This window comes from Dreissena polymorpha, chromosome 12 (assembly GCF_020536995.1).
Source record: "Dreissena polymorpha isolate Duluth1 chromosome 12, UMN_Dpol_1.0, whole genome shotgun sequence".
NCBI lineage: Eukaryota > Metazoa > Mollusca > Bivalvia > Myida > Dreissenidae > Dreissena > Dreissena polymorpha.
The window spans coordinates 35357126-35378769 of NC_068366.1; the positions used below are offsets into that span (position 1 = coordinate 35357126).

General features: G+C 36.3%; 1 long non-coding RNA gene and 6 other non-coding genes across 7 annotated transcripts; all 7 read left to right on the forward strand.

Moving 5' to 3' along the window:
- Positions 1-224: 224 nt before the first annotated feature.
- On the forward strand, positions 225-4567 carry LOC127852217 (uncharacterized). Its single transcript, XR_008036135.1, has 2 exons — positions 225-4019; positions 4440-4567. It is a non-coding gene; the product is annotated as an uncharacterized LOC127852217 (long non-coding RNA).
- A 3096-nt stretch (positions 4568-7663) lies between these two features.
- Positions 7664-7747, forward strand: Trnal-cag (transfer RNA leucine (anticodon CAG)). The gene has a single exon. It is a non-coding gene; the product is annotated as a tRNA-Leu (tRNA).
- Positions 7748-8256: 509 nt separating this feature from the next.
- Trnas-cga (transfer RNA serine (anticodon CGA)) lies at positions 8257-8338 on the forward strand. The gene has a single exon. It is a non-coding gene; the product is annotated as a tRNA-Ser (tRNA).
- Positions 8339-11058: 2720 nt separating this feature from the next.
- Positions 11059-11142, forward strand: Trnal-cag (transfer RNA leucine (anticodon CAG)). Its single transcript has one exon. It is a non-coding gene; the product is annotated as a tRNA-Leu (tRNA).
- Positions 11143-11664: 522 nt separating this feature from the next.
- On the forward strand, positions 11665-11746 carry Trnas-cga (transfer RNA serine (anticodon CGA)). The gene has a single exon. It is a non-coding gene; the product is annotated as a tRNA-Ser (tRNA).
- A 7807-nt stretch (positions 11747-19553) lies between these two features.
- Positions 19554-19635, forward strand: Trnas-cga (transfer RNA serine (anticodon CGA)). The gene has a single exon. It is a non-coding gene; the product is annotated as a tRNA-Ser (tRNA).
- A 207-nt stretch (positions 19636-19842) lies between these two features.
- On the forward strand, positions 19843-19924 carry Trnas-cga (transfer RNA serine (anticodon CGA)). Its single transcript has one exon. It is a non-coding gene; the product is annotated as a tRNA-Ser (tRNA).
- Positions 19925-21644: the final 1720 nt, after the last annotated feature.

The following is a 21644-nucleotide window of genomic DNA, read 5'->3' on the forward strand; positions in this document are numbered from 1 at the left end:
GTTATTTAGAAGAGAGATTATGGTAATGGTTTAGCGCGAATAATGCACGGGTTTTGTGTGCATGTTTTAGCGCGAAAGCGCACGAGTTTTTCGTTTTGGGGTATGTATGATTTGCACATCTATTGAGTCGCCATTCGAGGGTGTATTTGACAGGCAAACGTTATGGAACAAGAAAATGAAAGGGTGATAAAGTAGTTTAGGCGTTTATTTGCGAAATGCATAGTATTCGGAAGGAGATTTTCGATGAGAGGACTGACTCTCTGCTAGAAGCGGAATGGTGAGCTGGAACTTCAAACAAAGGTCAGACTTGTTGGTTCTGTTTATTGTAATAACACTGGCAACAACATTCCGATGGAAATTAACACAGGTTGTGTTCCTTGTTAACTTTTATGATAAGTATATTCAATAACATGCTCCATATCTTTATTTGTGCTGTTGTTTTTGTTTAGTTCCAACTATTCAGATACATCAATTGATTTGATTATTGGGTAAAAATGAAACTATTTAAGTTCAAAAAGAGGTTGCAAATGTAATGGTCTGGTAGGATTATATATAGGTAAGGCCACATAGTGTGTCACTCCAGGTTGTTTTGATAGCAGAGTTAGATCACTCTCCCTCATGTTTTTACGAACAACTTGCTTTATTTTTATTGTTTTTAAGATATAACTCCTTATATGGTAATACATGTGTTACAAGTTTGTGTATTAGTTCCAAACGTATAATTCAACAAACGATTAATATCGATTAACTGCCGTTTTCCTTATAATTCAGCACGATGGTTGTGTGCGATATATGACGTGGTATGATAATGAGCGGATGAAAATTTATGCGAACATATCTTTAAACTATTCAGGTATTCCAATTGTGAATTAAGAATGTAACATCAAAAATCGATACATTACGGAAATATATATTCTATTCATCTATGAAACAGCTATAGAGACTTGTCTTGTAAACTTTTTTCGAAACATGTTTGTGTTTTGCATATATTACATCTCGTTCGCTGGATATTGAATAAACAGTTTATATGTTATTGATGTATACAATTGAAATTTTTCTCTAAATTGAATTAAAACATTAAGAGTTATTATATTTTTCATAATAATTTAAGACGTTAAGTTAAGTTTTCCCTGCAAGGTTGGTGTCAATAATGGTGCATGCATATGTGCTAATTAATTAACGATATTTTGGATAAACTGTGGTATAAATTTGGTTTGAAAAGAGCGTTGACAATAAGACTGTTGTTTTAAACTTAGATGAAAGGCATTTATCGGTTTTGTTAAATTTAGTTTCGTCATAGTTAAATGCATTTTTAAAGATTAGGTACTGTAATGATAACAAAAGTAGACCGTATTTATTTGCAATATAAGTCATTTTGTTTTCGTGATAGTTTTTGTTCTTGTTTGGTGGCCTGTTGGCTTGGTGTGTAAAGACATTTTGCTTTTATGGTGTTTGGCCGTTTTTTGAATGCCAGTTAACATGTGTAAATTGCTTATCGTTTTGGTAAAAGCCAGCTGACCAGATGTGGATAAATCCAGTTTGCGCGTGTAGTTTGTTAACCAAACTTGTTAAAACGTGCGTTTACATTTACATTTTTGTTTTTATTTAATGTTAAGATTGTACTGTTCGAAGGATATTATATATATTGGAGAACATTAAATGTATGTTATTAAGGGCCAGATTGGCTTATGTAAATTAACCGGTTGGCTCGGGTTGTCCGTTGACAGTTTGTTGAAAGCAGATTTTTTCAGATGCGTATAAGCCAGTTTGCTTGCGTGTAAGTTCACTAAAATGTCTCAAAACACATGTTGAAATTGCATTTACACATGTTTGCGAAGTTTATTTTTTCAGAAGCTGGACAGTTCGAAGAATAAATAAGGAATAGTGTAACATTATAGTAAGAGGGCAGCTCGAAAGGTATAATTTGTTTTGTTTTTTGTGTAATTATGTGTTAGAAAATAACTTGTTAAGATTAATAATGATGATTTTATTGATGATGATGTTATAAATGTTGATGATGATGCTAACGTTATTGATGAGGAGGAGGAATAGTTGACAGTATTTTGTGAATGGATAATACTACATTAACGAATTTTGAGTGAATGAAATTATTTTAGGTTTGATAAATACCGAATGATGTTGGTCTATACATATTATTTAGAAGAAAAAGAGAGTATGGTTATGGTTTAGCACGTAAAAATGAATGAGTTTCTGGGTTTTGCGTTTAATTGAACAAAAACAAGTAACGGCTCAGCAACAGGGATTATTCTCAGATGGTACATGTATTCCTTTTAGAGTCACAGAAATTCAACTTTGCATCAATACCGGTTTTCTTTGAGATTTGTTTGATGGGTTAAAATTCCAAAAATTGACGGAGTTTTGCAGCCGACCAAGTACCTATAGCTTTGTATTTGAGTGTGTTAAGCATTTTGTTGTTTTCAAATTAGTAAATCAAAATTAATACGGTGTTCTAGTATATCAATTGAGCTTATGCTATTGCCATGGAAATTTGAGCCAGGGTTCGATCAGTAGCTTAAAGTATGTCTGTGTTGGTGAATTGAACCTAAAAACAAATGTCAAGTCGGTAGTTTTTATTTTAAGAGCAGAACATACGTATTGATTGTGAGAACATTAGTAAAAAGTGTGTTTGGTATTTGTGCATGTCTCTTGTGGTCATTGGACCAAGTTGTTTTAAGGCCAATTGGCCTGATTTTGAAAGCCAGTTGGCTTGTATGGTCAGTTGACCGTTTTTAAAGCCAGTCTATATGATGTGTGAAAGCCTGTTGGCTTGTGTTGTCAGGTTACCGAACTTTCTTAGAACGAAAGTCTCATAGAATTAACAATATTTGCAAGTTTATTGTTTGCAATGCAGTAACTAGACAGTTCGAATATTATATTAAGTATTGAAGAACATAAAGGTATGGTTTATGTAGTATGTTATTATTATTACTAGGATTATTATGATGTATTTTATTTGGGTGCATTCGGAGAATTGCAAAGCCGGTAGTTAAAAAAGAGCCCATTACATCAGATATATTAAAGAAATTTTATCACACTTTTGTTTCTGAGAGCGATTGTTCTTTGGGGTATCTTATGCTGGTTTTTTAGGATAAGTGAAATTTTGTCTGTTAAAAGATCAGATGTTGTATTTTTAGATACGCATTGTGATATTAAAGTTGAAAAGTCAAAAACGGACATTTTAAGAGAAGGTAATACTATTCTGATTGCAAAAACTAATACAGACACATGTCCTGTGAAATTGTTTGAAAAGTATTTGTGTGTTGCAGATATTGCATGTTCATCTACTGATTATGTGTTTAGACCAGTTTATTTGTGTAATGTTAAACACGGTTTCAAATTGATTTCTAATAATAAGCATATAAGTTATTCTATTATAAATGATAGTTTTAAGAAGAAGTTAAGTCTATTGGGTTATGTTTCTTCTAAATATGGACTTCATTCTTTTCGTGCTGGTGGAGCATATATAAGTGCCAATAATAAGACTGTGGATAGACTTTGGCAAAGACATGGTAGATGAAAAAGTGTTTCCACTAAGGACGGATATGTTAAAGATTATTTGAAAGACAGATTATCGGTGTCGCTAAATTTAGATTTGTGAAAAGTCATTATTAATGTATGTGTGACTTGAAATGTATGATGTGTTGTTCGTAGCACATTTAAAGACACTATAATATATTATATTTATATAAATGGTTTGGAAATGCTTTTGAGTATTATTAAGTTCTGTGTTTGTGTTGTGTGTATGTTCCTTGTGGTCATTGGACCAATTTGTTTACGGCCATTTGGCCTCATTTGGTAAGCCAGTTGGCTTGTATGGTCAGTTGACCGTTTTTAAAAGCAAGTTGATCTGATGTGTGAAAGCCGGTTGGCTTTTGTGAGTTGACCTTATTATCTTAAAAAGCATGTTCACATGGAATTAACAATCTTTGCAAGTTTATTTTTTGCAGTGCAGTAACTGGACAGTACGAATGGTATATTAAGTATTGGAGAACATAAAGGTATGGTTTATGTAGTATGTTATTATTATTATAAGGATTATGATTATGATATTTTTTATTTCCGTTTTAATGTTTTTCATTAATTTTGTAAATATTGTTTTATTATATCTGTTTAATTTTCTTGTGCATTATTTGATTGGTCATTTGACCGTTTGTGAAGGCCAGAGTGTGCCTGATGTTGATTAGCCGTTTGGCTTGTGTGGTCATTTGACCGTTTGTGAAGGCCAGAGTGTGCCTGATGTTGATTAGCCAGTTGGCTTGTGTGGTCATTTGACCGTTTGTAAAGGCCAGAGTGTGCCTGATGTTGATAAGCCAGTTGGCTTGTGTGGTCAGTTGACCGTTGTTGAAGGCCATAGTGTGCCTATTTTGATTGAATTATTGTTATTGCTTTAACAAATGTTTGTAATTGTATCTTTTCAGTTAAAACACAGTTCGAGAGGTATATAACGTGGTGGAGAATATTTGGGTATTCATTTTATGTTTCATATTATTTGTATTCTCTCTTTGTTTTATTCGAAAGTCCTGTCAAATACAAGCACTCACTCCTATTTTGTCTTTGGTTTATTATTTGTATGATAATGATAATGATGATGATATGGGTTATAAAGATGATGAGATTTTAATAGTATTTTGAGAATAGAGAATAATAAATTTACTCATAACTATGAGTAAATGAAATTATTCTCGGTTTGATAAATACGGTATGGTATGGTTTATTACGTGTTATTTAAAAGAGAGATTATGGTAATGGTTTAGCGCGAATAATGCACGGGTTTTGTGTGCATGTTTTAGCGCGAAAGCGCACGAGTTTTTCGTTTTGGGGTATATATGATTTGCACATCTATTGAGTCGCCATTCGAGGGTGTATTTGACAGGCAAACGTTATGGAACAAGAAAATGAAAGGGTGATAACCCCGCCCGCCCGCCCTTAATGAGCAAATGTATGGTTAAATAATTGGTTACATTGCTTTTATGTTTATAATTTTGCAATTATAAAGTCTATATTTAGTATATTTTCAGTTCAGTTTTTAGTCCATGTGAGATGGGATCTTAACACAAACCGATTCCTTTACTGGGAAAGACGATGGGTGTATTTTCATTTAAGTCTGAAGCAGCTGAGTTTTCTTGATTATTTTGACTCATTTTTTAGTTAATATTGTGTTTGAATGAGGTTTTTTAAGTTATGAGTGTCATGTTTTTCGAGACTCTCACTTCCTGGAGATAGTACCTCCAGCATATTTATTGAAATATTAGAATGTTTAAATTTCAGTGTTATTTTTTATTGTCTTTCGTAATGAACGTTTAATTTTAAAGACATTCTTATTGTACGATTACTTCATATTTTCATTTTGGTGTGACTGGTTAGATGTTGAAGTCGGTTTAATATAGCTGTTCGTCATATGCATTTATATATATCTCGGAATACTTATGATTTATCAACATTCTTTTTAGGTGCATTATGGATTTTATGGTTTGAGTGATTTGTTTGTTTATATGTTGATGTCCGGGGTGTGTGCGGGATGCTTTTGATGTTTGTTTGTTATGTTAATTTGCGCAATGAAATTGATAATGTTTTAATTACATTTTATACTAAATAATACTTAATGTTTACAGTATAATAATAGCTGCTTATTTGTAGATTTCTCTAAAATTAGAGGTTTCGGGAGGTGATGAAGGCACCTAGACACCGGTCTTGAGCCATGGGTCCTCATACGTCCCCCTGCCATTAAAAGAAAAAATAAGAAAACAAAAATGGCAGTAGGGTTGCGTATCCCGCTCGCGGTTTTACCTGAATCGTTTATTACTACTGATTATTGTATGGGGTGTACGTGAAGTCATGTACACTTCTCTTGATTGGTGGTGCTGAATGAATCTTGCAGATATTAGCAGCTTTTTTGAACAAATTAATGTTTCACAATTGTTAATTTATAATATTTAAGTTAGCGTGATTGATGGGCATTGGGGGCGTCCTGTGTGCACTTTGGGCATCGGCCGGGATCAGTTTATTCAAACAGTAACTCTTTATTTGAGATATATACATGACGTCTTATTGTTATGAATAAATTTGCATTTTTTCACATGACACACATGTGCATGTGAAGAATTCATAACTACATGCCCTACAGCATTTAAATAGTATCGTTTCAGTTCTTTATACACATGAACAAAGATGTTTCACCGTTTCCAGTCGTCTCGAGGCTCATCAATTGAGCGGTGCCGTTGAGGTCTATATCCATTGCACATACAACCCATACGGGCGTCAGAAGAATTGTTTTTTGCATTTATATGTTGAAAGTCCTGTCAAATACAAGCACTCACTCCTATTTTGTCTTTGGTTTATTATTTGTATGATAATGATAATGATGATGATATGGGTTATAAAGATGATGAGATTTTAATAGTATTTTGAGAATAGAGAATAATAAATTTACTCATAACTATGAGTAAGTTAAATTCAAATCTGACTTGTGAATACAGAACTTTCATCTTATACATTGTTTGTTTATTACCATTATATATCCGTGTTGTAATATTACAATTTTATTAGCAGAAATTGCAAGTCAGGATGGCCGAGCGGTCCAAGGCGCTGCGTTCAGGTCGCAGTCTGGTTCTCCAGGCGTTGGTTCCAATCCCACTCCTAACAAACAGTTTTATTCACGAAAAACATATTTTTTGACTTAAATTATTGTCAATTCACAATTGTTGTTTTGCTCTTCAACGAAATACATATTGGGATTATTGGAGAGGAGCTACCACCCGTATAATGCTTGGCTTGAGTAAAATGTTGAAACTCCTATTTTAAATGTTTAGACCTGAACATGGCCTTCTTTAGGAATGGCGGAATCGTGTGTGTATTTCGAAATTTACGAGGTCCTTCTTCACTTGAGATTGAATTAAATGTGAACCTGGAATGTGTCCCAGCACTCAAATTTAATGAGTTTACAAGGCTCACGAACGTTTGGACAAATTGTGAATTAAAGCTGCATTTTCCAGCTATTTTTGAAAGATGTTTAATTCTGGTGTGGTCTTGTATTGGGGGGTGGGGGTGGGGCGGAGTACCCTGAGGAAACCCCACATGCACTTTATGATGTCAACCAAGCAAACTCACATGCTTCCGGGAAAGAAATAGGCAAGAAGAGAGTGTACAACACACTTGGCTTACCGGACAGCCACCAACGGAGACAGTCGGTCGTGGTTGCCGAGTGCTTAAGGTGTTAGACTTGAAATCAAATGGGCTCTCTCCGCACAGGTTCGAATCCTGTCCACAACTTGCTTTGTATTAATGTAGCAAATATTTTTAAAGTAATCATCAATACACCCTTTCTGGTTTCAATATTTCTTACGTTTTAATTTTGAAAATAAAACGTATATGTTATTCATATTCTCTTTGCCTTTTTTGTTATCAATATTGCTTAAGGAATACGAACGCCTTAGGAGTGAGGGGTGGCATGTGTGTATAGACAATAATTAGACAATTCTTGAGTTAACTTCAAAGTTAACTTGTGAATACTGAACATTTATGTTATATGCATATTTTAATAACGGTAATAACACAGAGCGGATATCTACCAGATTGAATATTATTTCTTGATTATCATTATTCACCGTGCTGTAATATTACGATTCATTAGTTAAGATTGCAAATCAGGATTGCCGAGCGGTCCAAGGCGCTGCGTTCAGGTCGCAGTCTGGTTCTCCAGGCGTGGGTTCAAATCCCACTCCTGACAAAAAAGTTTTATTCACGGAATTAATATTCTTTGACTAAAATAATTATCAATACACAATATGTATCTTGCTCTAAAACGTAATACATATTGAAATACCCTGTCGGAGGTACCATCATTATAATGCTAAGTAAAGTATTTGACGTGCTATTTTCAATGTTTAGACCTGTACAGGGTCTACTTAAGAAATGGAGGATCTGTGTGCGTATTTCGTTGTTGACGAGGTCCTTCTCGCATACGGCTGCATGTAATTTGAAAATGGAATGTGTCGCAGCACTCCTATTCAACTAGCTTATTATGCTCACGAAAGTTGGGACGGCTTTTTCTGAAAGATGTTTGATTCTGGTGTAGTCTTGTGTTAGGGGGGGGGGGGGGGTGCGGAGTACTATGAAACCCCACAGAAATGGTATGATGACAACCAAGCACACTCACATGCTTCCAGGAAATGACTAGGCGAGAATCGAGTATATCGCCAACTGCGCTTACCGGACAGCCACCTACGGAGACTATTAGTCGTGGTTGCCGGGTGGTTAAGGCGTTTGACTCGAAATCAAATGGGCTCTACCCGCACAGGTTCAAATCCTGTCCACGACGATTTATTTTTTGTAGCAAATATTTGTTACGTTTGTTAAGTTATCTTCAATGCACCCTTGCTAATTAAAATATTTATTACGTTTTAAATTTTAATAGAAAACGTATATTTTCTTCATATTCTTTTTTTCCTTTTTGTTATCAATATTGCTTATGGAAATCGAACGCCTTAAGAGGGGGGAGGTTGGCACTTGCGCATTTAGCTGATCTCAATCGCATACGATAACACGTTTGGTTCCCCTATAATATGATCATATCGCTTAATACTAGGCATTCTCGGCTGAATATTGTTGACACAAGACGCAGAAGCATTTAGAGCAGCATGAGATACAGGTTCGAAGTTGACCGAATATATCTTAATTGCATATTCATCAAGCCGCTAAAGAAATGACGTAGTGGGACATTGAAGGCACTATTAGCATAATTCCATGCGCAATAAAGTAATGATCATAAAACTTATTATAGACCCATGTTTTTCACATTGACTTAAGCTATGAATAGCTATAATGATGAAACTCCAGAGACTCTATCAGAAGTTAAAATTGTGTGATAGAAAAACAAACAAAACTATAAACATACACTTATAAAACTTGCATCTTAATTAAAACTAGTTAAACGAATAGTTATGAGTTTGAAGACAACAGCTCACCCTGACATTCGCTCACTCGGACATAAGCACACCCGGACTTAAGCTCACCCGGACATTAGCTCACCCTGACGAAAGCTCGATCGGGTATTCGCTCACTCGGGTATAAGATAACCTAGACATAAGCTCACTCGGACATGAGCTCACCTGGACATTAGCTAACCCGAACATTAGCTCATCCTGACATAAGCTCACCCGGACATTATCTCACCCGGATATGTGTTCACCCGGATATAATCTCACCCGGACATTAGCTCACCCGGCCGGATATAAGCTCACCCAAACTTTAGTTCACTCGGATATAAGCTCACCGGGACATAAGTTCACCCGGATATAAGCTCACTCTGACCAAGTTCATACGGATATTAACTCACTTGGGCAAAAGCTCACCCGGACATAAGTTGACATGGACATAAGCTCATCCGGATTTTAGCTCACAAAAAATAAGACAACATCTCATCCGGATATTAGCTCACATAAGCTCACCCGGATATAAATTATTTTGCTTACACATCAACGATGGTGTCAATTATGTATTTTCTATATGTAACTTCCCTGGGCAAGACAATCATGCACATGATTCATGAACGTGTAAATATATATTTAGTCAATTGCATAACTCTGTTCAATTCTAGCTAGTGCCGGTCTTAATAAAACACATTATGTGTTAATATTGATTGAGGTGATGCGTTTCAAAGTAATAATAGGGAACTACAGACCGTTCAATAATGGGTGTAAGTATATGCTTGGTCAGCTCATACAGCACGTTCAACAGTAGCATTCCCGTCGAATCGCTTTATACTTCTCTTGGTCTGATTGTGAGTAACGGAAGCCTGCGCATGCGAGTAAGGCAATCTGTCAAGGGTCTTCTTAAGATTACGAGGTATTTCCGCGCCTGATGCTGCATTATGTGTGAACCCCAAAGGTGTCACAAAACTCGTTCTATTTCTGAAAGATTTTTCTATTTTTTTGTGTGGTCTTGTGTTGGGGAATCCGGACCAAACCAGCCTGTCAGGTGTGATGACCATCAAACAAACTCACACGCTTCCGAAAACGGTCTACACGAAAATATACATTTATTAGGTTTTGAATGCTCACACAGACATTAGCTCACCAGGACATTAACTCACCAGGACATTAGCTCACCCGGACATTAGCTCACCCGGACATACTCACCGGATATAAGCTCACCTGAATATTAGCTCATTCAGTCATAAGCTCAATGGACATAACCTCAACCGGATTTTTGTCCACCCGCACATTAGCTCACCCTCTGTCCGCCGCAATCAAATTTGTATGGGGGAGTAATTGTCGGGGTGACCTTTTCTGAACTTAGTCCTGATTTGGAAATCGAAAGCTGAGCGGTGTAGTGAATTAACGGGAAAGCTTTTTCCCGGAGCAGAATAATGATTGATAGCTTTTGAGCGCCCCATTCAAATTGACGTGTATATCGATTATACCGGTTTTGCTTTTGACATTATACAATTATGTTTCCTAAAAGATATTTGTATAAGTAATCGGCTCGCGGACAGCATTCAATGAGCTATATAACTAGTATTAAGTGCAAGATATAAAGTCCGCACGGCACTCTGAACATAACGTATTAACTTTATATGATATTAATGCAGGTGTCGAAAATCGACACTTAATAACTATGCTTTTCTTAACTAAACAAACATATATAAAACTGATTTACTGTAATACTAAACGTGTGTTCGTCGTAAATCAATTTGCACGCATTGCAAGTTACGATTACATTTTTCAAACGTATGCTTGAATATATTATAACAATCAAGTTTCATGTACATTGCAGACACTTTAACATAAATGATTGTATTGTAAACAGAAAACAAGTACGATGGATATCTTTAATAGGATACTTTAAATGCCTAGATATAGCCAAATATAAGACGATTATTGAGTTAACTTCAAATCTGACTTGTGAATACAGAAACTTTATCTTATACGCGCATTGTAAAGGGGTGATAAACTGAGCGGATATCTACAAGTGTGAACACAGTTCGTTATCATTATATACCCGTGTTGTAATATTACGATTCATTAGTTAAGATTGCAAGTCAGGATGGCTGAGCGGTCTAAGGCGCTGCGTTCAGGTCGCAGTCTAGTTCTCCAGGCGTGGGTTCAAATCCCACTCCTGACAAAACGTTTTATTCACGGAATTAATATTCTTTGACTTAAATTATTATCAATACACTATATTTGTTTTGCTCTTCAACGTAAAACATATCGGGTATATCATATTGAAGCTACCACCCGTACAATGCTTGAGTACTCTATTGGAAGTATGTTTAGCCATTTACATTGTCTTCAAAAGAGAATGGAGGAACCCTGTGTGTATTTCGAAGTTTACGATGTCCTTCTCGCCTAAGGCTGTATTAAATGTGAACCTGTTCCAGCACTCTTATCTTATTCGCTTACTAGGTTCAAAAAAGTTTGGACACATTTTAAAATATACTTGAAGCTTTATTTTCAAGCTTTCTCTGAAAGATATTTAATTATTGAGTGGTCTTGTGAATGGGGTGGGGGGAAGTACTCTTAGGAAACACCACCTGCATGGTATCGTGACAACCAAGGAAACATACATGCTTCCGGGAAATGACTCGGCGAGAGTCGAGTGTACCGCAAACTTGGTTAACGGGACAGCCACCAACAGAGTCGGTCGGTCGTGGTGGCCGAGTGGTTAAGGCGTTTGACTCGAAATCAAATGGGCTCTGCCCGCACAGGTTCGAATCCTGTCCACGACGAGTTTTTGTAGCAAATATTTTAAAAGTAATCATCAATAAACCCTTGCTAAAGCCAATATTTCTTACGCTTTAAATTTGAATAGGAAACGTGTATTTGTTAAATGTTAAATTATAGCTTCATTTTCCAGATATTTCTGAAAGATGTTTAATTATGGTGTGGTCTTCTTTGTATATGGGGGGGGGGGGGCGGAGAACACTGAGGAAACCCCACCTGCATTGTAAGGTGACAACCAAGAAAACTCACATGCTTCCGGAAAAGAACAGGCAAAAATTGAGTGTACCACCCACTTGGCTTGCCGGAAAGCCACCAACGGAGACAGTCGTTTGTGTTGATCGAGTGGTTAAGGCGTTTTACTCGAAATCAAATGGGCTCTGCCCGCAGAGTTTCGAATCCTGTCCACGACAAGTTTTTGTATGTCGCAAAATATTTTTAAGTAATCATCAATAAACCCTCGCTGATCTTTCTGACGTTTTATATATATTTAAAAGACGAAACGCATATTTTACGAACATGCTCTTTGCCTTTTTATGCTCCCCTAAAATAAATTTTGGGGGGGAACATATAGTCGCCGCTTCGTCTGTCCGTGTGTGCGTCTTTCTGTCTGTCCGTCCGTCCGTGCACAATTTTTGTCCGGGATATTTCTCAGCAACTCATGACCGGAATTCAATGAAACTTTATGGGAAGCTTCACTACCAAGAGGAGATGTGCATATTATCAGCGGGTTCTGTTCGGATGATTTTTCACAGAGTTATGGCCCTTTGAAATTTTTGAAATTTTCCATTAACTGTACATATGGTGCAATTCTTGTCCGGTTTTTTTTCTCAGCAACTAATGACCGGAATTCAATGAAACTTTATGGGAAGCTTCACTACCAAGAGGAGATGTGCATATTATTAGCAGGTTCTGGTCGCATGATTTTTCACCTCGTTATGGCCCTTTGAAATTTTCTATAAAAAAAATATTGTCCCCCAACTACTGTGCCCTCAAGACGATTCCTTTTATCTGAATATATAGTGCAATATTGTGACAAAAAAACCTTTGGGGAGCATCACCCGTCTCCGACGGTTTCTTGTTTTTATCAATTTTGCGTATGGAATACGAACGCCTTAAGAAGTGTATGGGGAAGGGGGTGACGTGTGTGTAAACAATTATTAGACAGTGATTGACTTAACTTAAAATCCGATTTGTAAATAGAGAAATTTTATCTTATACGCGCATTGTGAAGCCGTGATTAAACGGAGCGGATATCTACCAGTGTGAACATAGTTTGTTATCATTATATATCCGTGTTGTAATATTACGATTCATTAGTTAAGATTGCAAGTCAGGAATGGCGAGCGGTCCAAGGCGCTGCGTTCAGGTCGCAGTCTGGTTCTATAGGCGTGGGTTCAAATCCCACTCTTGAAAAAAGTTTTATTCACGGAGTTAATATTCTTTGACTTAAATTATTATCAATACACTATATTTGTTTTGCTCTTCAACGTAAGACATATTGGGTATATCCTATTGAAGCTACCACCCGTACAATGCTTGAGTACTATATTGAAAGTATGTTTAGACGTGTACATTGTCTTCTAAAGAGAATGGAGAAACCCTGTGTGTATATCGAAGTTTACGATGTCCTTCTCGCCTGAGGCTGCATTAAATGTGAACCTGTTCCAGCACTCTTATCTTATTAGCTTACTAGTTAAAAAAAGTTCGGACACATGTTAAAATATACATGAACCTTTATTTTCAAGATTTTTGTGAAAGATGTTTAATTCTTGAGTGGTCTTGTGTATGGGGTGGGGCGAAGTACTCTTAGGAAACCCCACATGCATGGTACGGTGACAACCAAGGAAACATACATGCTTCCGGGAAATGACTCGGCGAGAGTCGGATGTACCGCAAACTTGGTTAACGGGACAGCCACCAACGGAGACGGTCGGTCTTGGTGGCCGAGTTGTTAAAGCGTATGACTAGAAATCAAATGGGCTATGCCCGCACAGGTTCGAATCCTGTCCACGACGATTTTTGTGTAGCAAATATTTTAAAAGTAATCATCAATAAACCATTGCTGATGCCAATATTTCTTACGCTTTAAATTTGAATAGGAAACGTTTATTTGTTTTTCCAGATATTTCTGAAAGATGTTAAATTATGGTGTGGTCTTGTGTGTATATGGGGGGGGGGGGGCGGAGTACACTGAGGAAACCCCACCTGCATTGTATGGTGACAACCAAGAAAACTCACATGCTTCCGGAAAAGGAACAGGCAAGAGTTTAGTGTACCGCCCACTTGGCTTGCCAGACAGCCACCAACGGAGACAGTCGTTCGTGTTGACCGAGTGGTTAAGGCGTTGTACTCGAAATTTAATGGGCTCTGCCTGCAGAGTTTCGAATCCTGTCCACGACACGTTTTTGTATGTTGCAAAATATTAAAAAAAAATAATCAATAAACCCTCGCTGATCTTTCTGACGTTTTATAAATATTTGAAAAACGAAACGCATATTTTATTAACATGCTCTTTGCCTTTTTGTTATCAATTTTGCATATGGAATACGAACGCCTTAAGAGGTATGGGTGGACGTGTGTGTAGACAATTATTAGACAATTATTGACTTAACTTAAAATCTGATTTGTGAATAGAGAAGATTTATCTTATACGCGCATATAAATAGCAGTCATAAAACGGATATCCTCTAGTTTGAACATTGTTTATCATCTATTTCAGAGGGGGTAATCACGTGATAGTCAAGATGGCGACATTCATGTCGAGGCAGGTATTTTTCGCCGTTTCATACTCTTTATTACTTGTATTTATTTTTTAAATGCCGCTGACTTTCCAGCCATATCGGCAAGAAAGTTACTAGCGTTAATTTCGTGTTGATATTCGCTCTTTCCCTCGACTTTACTCACTGCGAAATTTCTTAGCGGGATGACCTAATTAGAACTGCACTTAAAAAAATTGCGGGTAGTAAAGTCAAGATATAAAGCGAATTTCAATACGAAATAAACGCTTTTCACATGTTAACTGATATGGCTTTAAATTGAGCGCCATTAAATTTTGTTACAAAAGTAATGAAGGATGTAAAACAGCGAAAAATAACTTTCTCGACATGGACGTCGCCATCATGACTATCACGTGATTACCCCCTCTGTGTATATACCCGTGTAGTGATAAAACGATTTATCACATGATACAACCTGTTTCCCATGTAATACAGCCATTACATAGAGGATATTGGTTGGATTCAGTGGATTATCGATTTTAATTCACGAGTGATCATAGAAAATAATATTTTCACGAGTGGCGCAGCCACGAGTGAAAAAATATATTTTCTATGATCACGAGTGAATCAAAATCGATATTCAACCGAATCCAACACATTTTCTTTTTATTTTATGCTTTTTTCACAGTTTATATACATTATTAAAGAGTTTTACTTAAGAATTTCGCTGAAATAATGACGTCATTTTGTAAAAAAAAGACGTCATTTCACAGTTAACAGTGAAAATTATCGATAATTTTCACTGATAATTTTCACAGTTTGAAACAGTGAAATTATCAGTTTTAATTCACTGATATTTCTCTATAAACCACCGGAAAGCATAAAATAATTTTTTTTTATTACACATGTGTAATACAACATCTTTAAGCGTTTTCATTGGCTTAGTTTCCGTTCATTGACCAATCGCCTTTTGATATTTTGCTGAAATGACGTCACGAAATTTAAACAGCATTCGGGATTTTTCATTATGTTTGCGTAAATATTTATTTAATTTGCTCATTTAAAAGCATGTGATAAATAAGATCTGACACTCGTTGTCATATCATACCATATTTTATTAAACTCGTCCAGGAAATTCGTTAGTTAGCTCGCCAAAGGCTCGCTTACGAACAAAATTCCTGAACTCGTTTAATCAAATATGGTATGATATGACAAATCGTGCCAGATCCTATATTTATTAGTTAAGACTGCAAGTTATGACGGCCGAGCGGTATAAGGCGCTGCGTTCAGGTCGCAGTCTGATTCTCCAGGCGTGGGTTGAAATCCCACTTCTGACAAAACGTTTTATTCACGGAATTACTTTTCTTTGACTAAATAATTATAAATACAAATTATTTGTTTTGCTCTTCAACGTTATACATATTGGGTACATCCTTGTGGAGCTCCCACCCTTATAATGCTTGAGTACAATAATAGAAGTAATATTTTCAATGCTTAGACCTGTACAGGGCCTTCTAAAGAGAATGGAGGTCGCGTGTGTGTATTTCGAAGTTTACGAGGTCCTTCTCGTCTGCGGCTGCATACAATGTGGACATGGACTGTGCCCCAGCATTCCTATCTTATTAGCTTATAAGGCTCAGAGAAAGCTGGGACACATTCGAAATAATAACTGCATTTTCCAGCTATTTCTGAAAGATTTTTAATTCTGGTGTAGTCTTATGTTCGGGGGTGTGGGTGGACGGAGTACCCTGAGGAAAACCCACCTGTCGAGTATGGTGACAACCAAGCAAACTCACATGCTTCCGGGAAATGACAAGACGAGAATCGAGTTTAACGCCCACATGGCTAAGCGGACAGCCACCTACGGAGACACTCGGATGTGGTGGCCGAGTGGTTGAAGCGTTTGACTCGAAATCAAATGGGCTCTGCCCGCACATTTTTGAATACTGTCCACGACGAGTTTTTAATATAGCAAATATTGTTTTTTGGGCATTTTCACAGATTTTGGCATATATTGAAGTTTGTTATTAAACGCTTTATATTGATAAATGTAAACGTTTGATCTAAAAAGCTCCAGTAAAAAAATAAAGAAAGGAAAAATAAGTAACCCTCAAATGGGCCCGAACCACTGATCCCTGGTGCCCTGAAGTAAAAGCCTATCGCTTAGACCACTCAACCATCCTAGCTCATATAATGAGTTATGGATTTTATACTTTATATAAGCAATCCTCGTAGTATCACAAAATATAACGACAACAACAGAACTCGCCAAATTATTCAATCGTTTCGCGTTGCAACGCTTTATCATTTTCTTGTTTTTAAATCGTCAAAAGATGCATATAATGGATATTTTACAGCATGTAAATGTTCAGTATTACAATTTCCTCACAAATATCATAACCACAACGAAAATTTGCGAATCTGATTGTTTTATTTTGTCAATTTACCAAAACGTGAAAAGGCCCATTTAAAGTAATCATCAATGCATTCTTGCTGATCCCATTATTTCGTATGTTTTAAATGTTGAGAGAAAACGTATATTTATATTCATATGCTTTTTGCCTTTTTGTTATCATTTTTTGTTGTTGGCTTGCGAATAACTAAGGTTAGTACCACGCGATTCAAGTCAGTTTTCTCTTAACTACGATAAACATTTTAACTGCTGCATCTGCCGCATCTTCCGTATCCGCGCGAGAAAGCGTTGTATAATTTATGCAAGAGGTTTGAGTTCTTCAACTTTATTCATTCACAAATGGAAACATAATGCGAATATCGTGTTAAATGGAATATTTTTGAACGGAGCGTATATAGAAGGTCGTGGTGGTCGATTGGTTAAGGCGTTTGGCTCGAAACCAAATGGGCTCTGCCCGCAAAGGTTCGATACCTGTACACAACGAGTGTTTAATGTACCAAATATTTTTTAAGTGATTATCAACGCATCCTTTCTTATCCAAATATTTCTTATGTTTTAAATTTTAAGAAGAAACGTATATTATTCATATGCTGTTTGCCTTTTTGTTGTCTTTTTAGCTTTTGCTATACGAACGCCTTAAGAAGGGGGTGGGGGGGGGGGCACGAGAGTGTAGACAATTATTAGACAATTATTGAGTTTAAATCAAATCTGACTTGTGAATACAAAAAATTGACCTTATCCGCGAATTCTAAAGCCGTCATAAAATGGAACGGATATCTACCAGTGTGAACATTGTTTGTTATCATTATATATCCGTGTTGTAATATTACAATTTTAATAACGGTAATAACACAGAGCTGATATCTACCACTTTGAACATTGTTTGTTTATTATCATTATATACCGTGTTGTAATTTTACAATTTATTAGCTGATATTGCAAGTCAGGATGGCCGGGCGGTCTCTTGCCCCTTCGAATATTTCTTATGTTTTAATTTTTAAGAGAAAACGTATATTTTTATTCATATGCTCTCCGCTTTTTTGTTATCTTTTTTTTCCTATGCTATACATACGCCTTAAGAAGGGAGGATGTATGTGTGTGTAGACAATTATTAGACAATAAGAATGTCGTGGTGGCCGAGTGGTTGAGCCATTTGACTCGAAACCAAATAGGCTCTGCTCGCACAGGTTCGAAAACTGTCCACGACGTGATTTTTATGATGCAAATATTTGTAAAGTTACCATCAAAGGAACCTTACTGATCCCAAAATGTCTTAGGCTTTTATTTTCAAAAGAAAACATATATTTAATTTATATTCCTTTTGCCTTTTTTGTTATCAATTTTGCTTATGGCAAACGAACGCCTTAAGACATAACGGATACATACGAAATTGACCGAAGATTGACACATAAGGTAAGCAAATATTCGTGCCCGGTACGTATTGACGTTTGAAAACCCGAGGCTACTGAAATGTTGATATAGGTGACTGCCTATTTAAGATTGTATGCAATTTGGTACAAATTTCGAGTGTGTTATGTTACGTTACTAGATTCGCGAAATTGGGGCAAATTTTGACTTAAATCGAATATCGAGTGTACCGCCAACTGGGCTAATGGACAGCCACATACGTAGAAACTCGGTCGTGGTGGTCCATTGGTTAAGGCGTTTGACTCGAAAGCAAATGTACACAACGAGTTTTTAATGTATCAAATATTTTTAAAGTAATCACCAACGCATTCTTGCTGATCCAAATATTTCTAAAGTTTTAAATTTTAAGAGGAAACGTCTATGTTTATTCATATGCGTTAAGCCTTTTTGTTATTATTTTTCCTTTTGCTATACGAACGCTTTAAGAAGGGGGGGGGGCACGAGTGTAGACAACTATTAGACAATTATTGAGTTAAAATCAAATCTGCCTTGTGAATACAGAAAATATATCTTACACGCGCATTTTAAAGCCGTGATAAAACGGAGCGAATATTTACCAGTGTGAACATTGTTTGTTTGTTATCATTATATATCCGTGTTGTAATATTACAATTGTATTAGCTGAGCTTGCAAGTCAGGATGGCCGATCGGTCCAAGGTGCTGCGTTCAGGTCGAAGTCTGGTTATCCAGGCGTGGGTTAAAATTTCACTCCTGAAAAACAGTTTTATGTACGGAATAATTATTCTTTGACTACAATTATTATAAATACATTTTGTTTGTTCCTCTCTAAAACGTAATAAATATTGTGTATATCCTATTGGAGCTACCCTCCGTATAAGGTCGTAAAAGTGTAATATTGGAAGTCCTATTTGTAATGTTCAGAGCTGAACAGGGTCTTCTAAAGGAATTGATGAACCGTGTGTGTATTTCGAAGTTAACGAGTTCCTTCTTAACTGAGGCTGCATTAAATGTGGTCCTGGAAAGTGTCCCAGCAAACCTTTCTAATTAGCTTACTAGACTCACGACATTGGAACACATTTTGACTTAAAGCTGCATTATTCAGCTTTTTCTGAATTATATTAACTCTGATCTTGTCTTTTGTTTGGGGGGGGGGCGGCGAAGTAACCAGAGGAAACTTCACGTGTCGGGTATGGTGACAACCAAGTAAACTCACATGCTTCCGGGAAAGGACTAGGCGAGAATCGAGTGTTCCGTCCACTGGGCTTAACGAACAACTACCTACGGAGACAGTCGGTCGTGGTGGCCGACTGGTTAAGGCGTTTGACTCGAATTCAAATGGGTTCTACCCGCACAGGTTCGAATTCTGTACACGACGATATTCTATGTAGAATATAGTTTTAAAGTAATCTTCAATGCACTCTAGCTGATCCCAATATGTCTTATGTTTTAATTTTTAAGAGAAAACGTATCTTTTTATTCATATGCTTTCCGCCTTTTTGTTTTCAAATTTGCCTAAACTATACGAACGACTTAAGAAGGGAGGATGGCATGTGTGTTTAGACAATTATAAGACCATAAGACTGTCGTGGTGGCCGAGTGGTTAAGGCGTTTGACTCGAAATCAAATGGGCTCTGCCCGCATGTATTTGAATCCTTTCCACGACGAGTTGTTAATGTAGCAAATATTGTTTAAGGGGCCTTTTCACATATTTTTGCATACATTGAAGTTTGTCATTATGGTTTATATTGATCAAAATGTAAAACATTTGATAAAAAAAGCTCCAGTAAAAAATCAAGAATAAAATTAAAGAAAGTAAAAATAAGTAACCCTAAACTGGGCTCGAACCATTTGTGAATGAATATAGTTGAAGAACTCAAACCTCTTCCATCAATGATACAACCTTTTCTCGCGAGCATGCGGCATATGCGGCAGTTATCAGGTTTATCGTAGTTAAGAGAGAATTGGCTTGAAACGCGTGGTTATTACCGTAGTTGTTCACAAGCGAACAACTGAAAATGCTTTATAATCGCTAAAACCGATTATAAAAAACAATTAAATATAACACGAAATATCTTTTAAAAGGGTAGTGGGCGTAAATGCTGACTTTGAAATACAGTTGGTTTACGTTTCTAAACAATTATATTGAAAACAAAAGTGTAACTATGTGTTTTTCACTTGTTGGTCGCATATTCACCGCATGAAATGTGTGTTATCATTGTCAAACCACACATTAGTGTACGTAGATAAAAATTATACTACGGGAGTGCACATCATATGTATCCTCACATGCCTTATTATGAGTGCATTTCTTCAACATCGAAATATATCATATGTTAATATTTGATTTACACACAGTTTTCTTTCGACACATTTAAATAACACTTCCATGGCCGCGTCATGCGAAAATGGGTCTTATGCGTTTCAGCCAGCGTTTCTTAACCCAACATGTGCATTTGCGCAGTCTGGTCAGAGGCGATGCTATTCGCTATAAAATCATTCAATATGTTATTGTGTCATTATGTATCTCCTGACCAGACTAAGAGATGCGCAGGGTGAGTGGGATATATATATATATATAAATATATATATATATATATATATATATATATATATATATATATATATATATATATATATATATAGACACAAAGGTATTCAACTCAAAATAACCCCAAAACAGGGTGCAACGCTTTGAACAGCCATAACTACATCAATTGTGCGGCGAATTTCAAGTATGAAATCTTCACGAGTAAAGACACACCTTCGCGTGGGACCAATGAAATCACTCGTGTATTTAAAATGTCGGTCAGTTGAAATGTATGTAAACAAAAGTTCAAACGGCGCTGGACAGTTAGTTTTGATGCATTATGTTACGACAAGAACGTTATGAATGATTTTTCATACGTTTTATTGATATACGTTTTATTGAATTACGGTACCGAGGTCCGTGAAATTTGCAGGGAAAATGTCCTTTAGTCCTCAGTCTTGGATCGGGTCATATCGATGACGAGTAGGTCACGAGAGTTGTTCATCGTGTTATTTCTTAAAATTTGACCAAGCATTTGTAAAATTATTACAAGATATGTACATTTGAAGAAAGGAAATTCCTTAATGCGTTGAATAAGACCGAGTTCATGGAAATCGCTGCACGATTGATAAAGTTATGGATTGCAAAGCGATGTACTCTGTTTTGGCGTCATTTTTAGTTTAATACATTATTTATTTTTGAATAGTGTTTTTGTTTATAAAAATAGTGAAGGAAATTTGTTTGCATGTGCATACGCTGTGATTTTTCGAGCGTTTGTATCCACAAAGAAAGATTTTGTATCTTTGAACGGATCAAATGCACTTATTTAATTGTCACCAACGTGTATAAATTAGGAA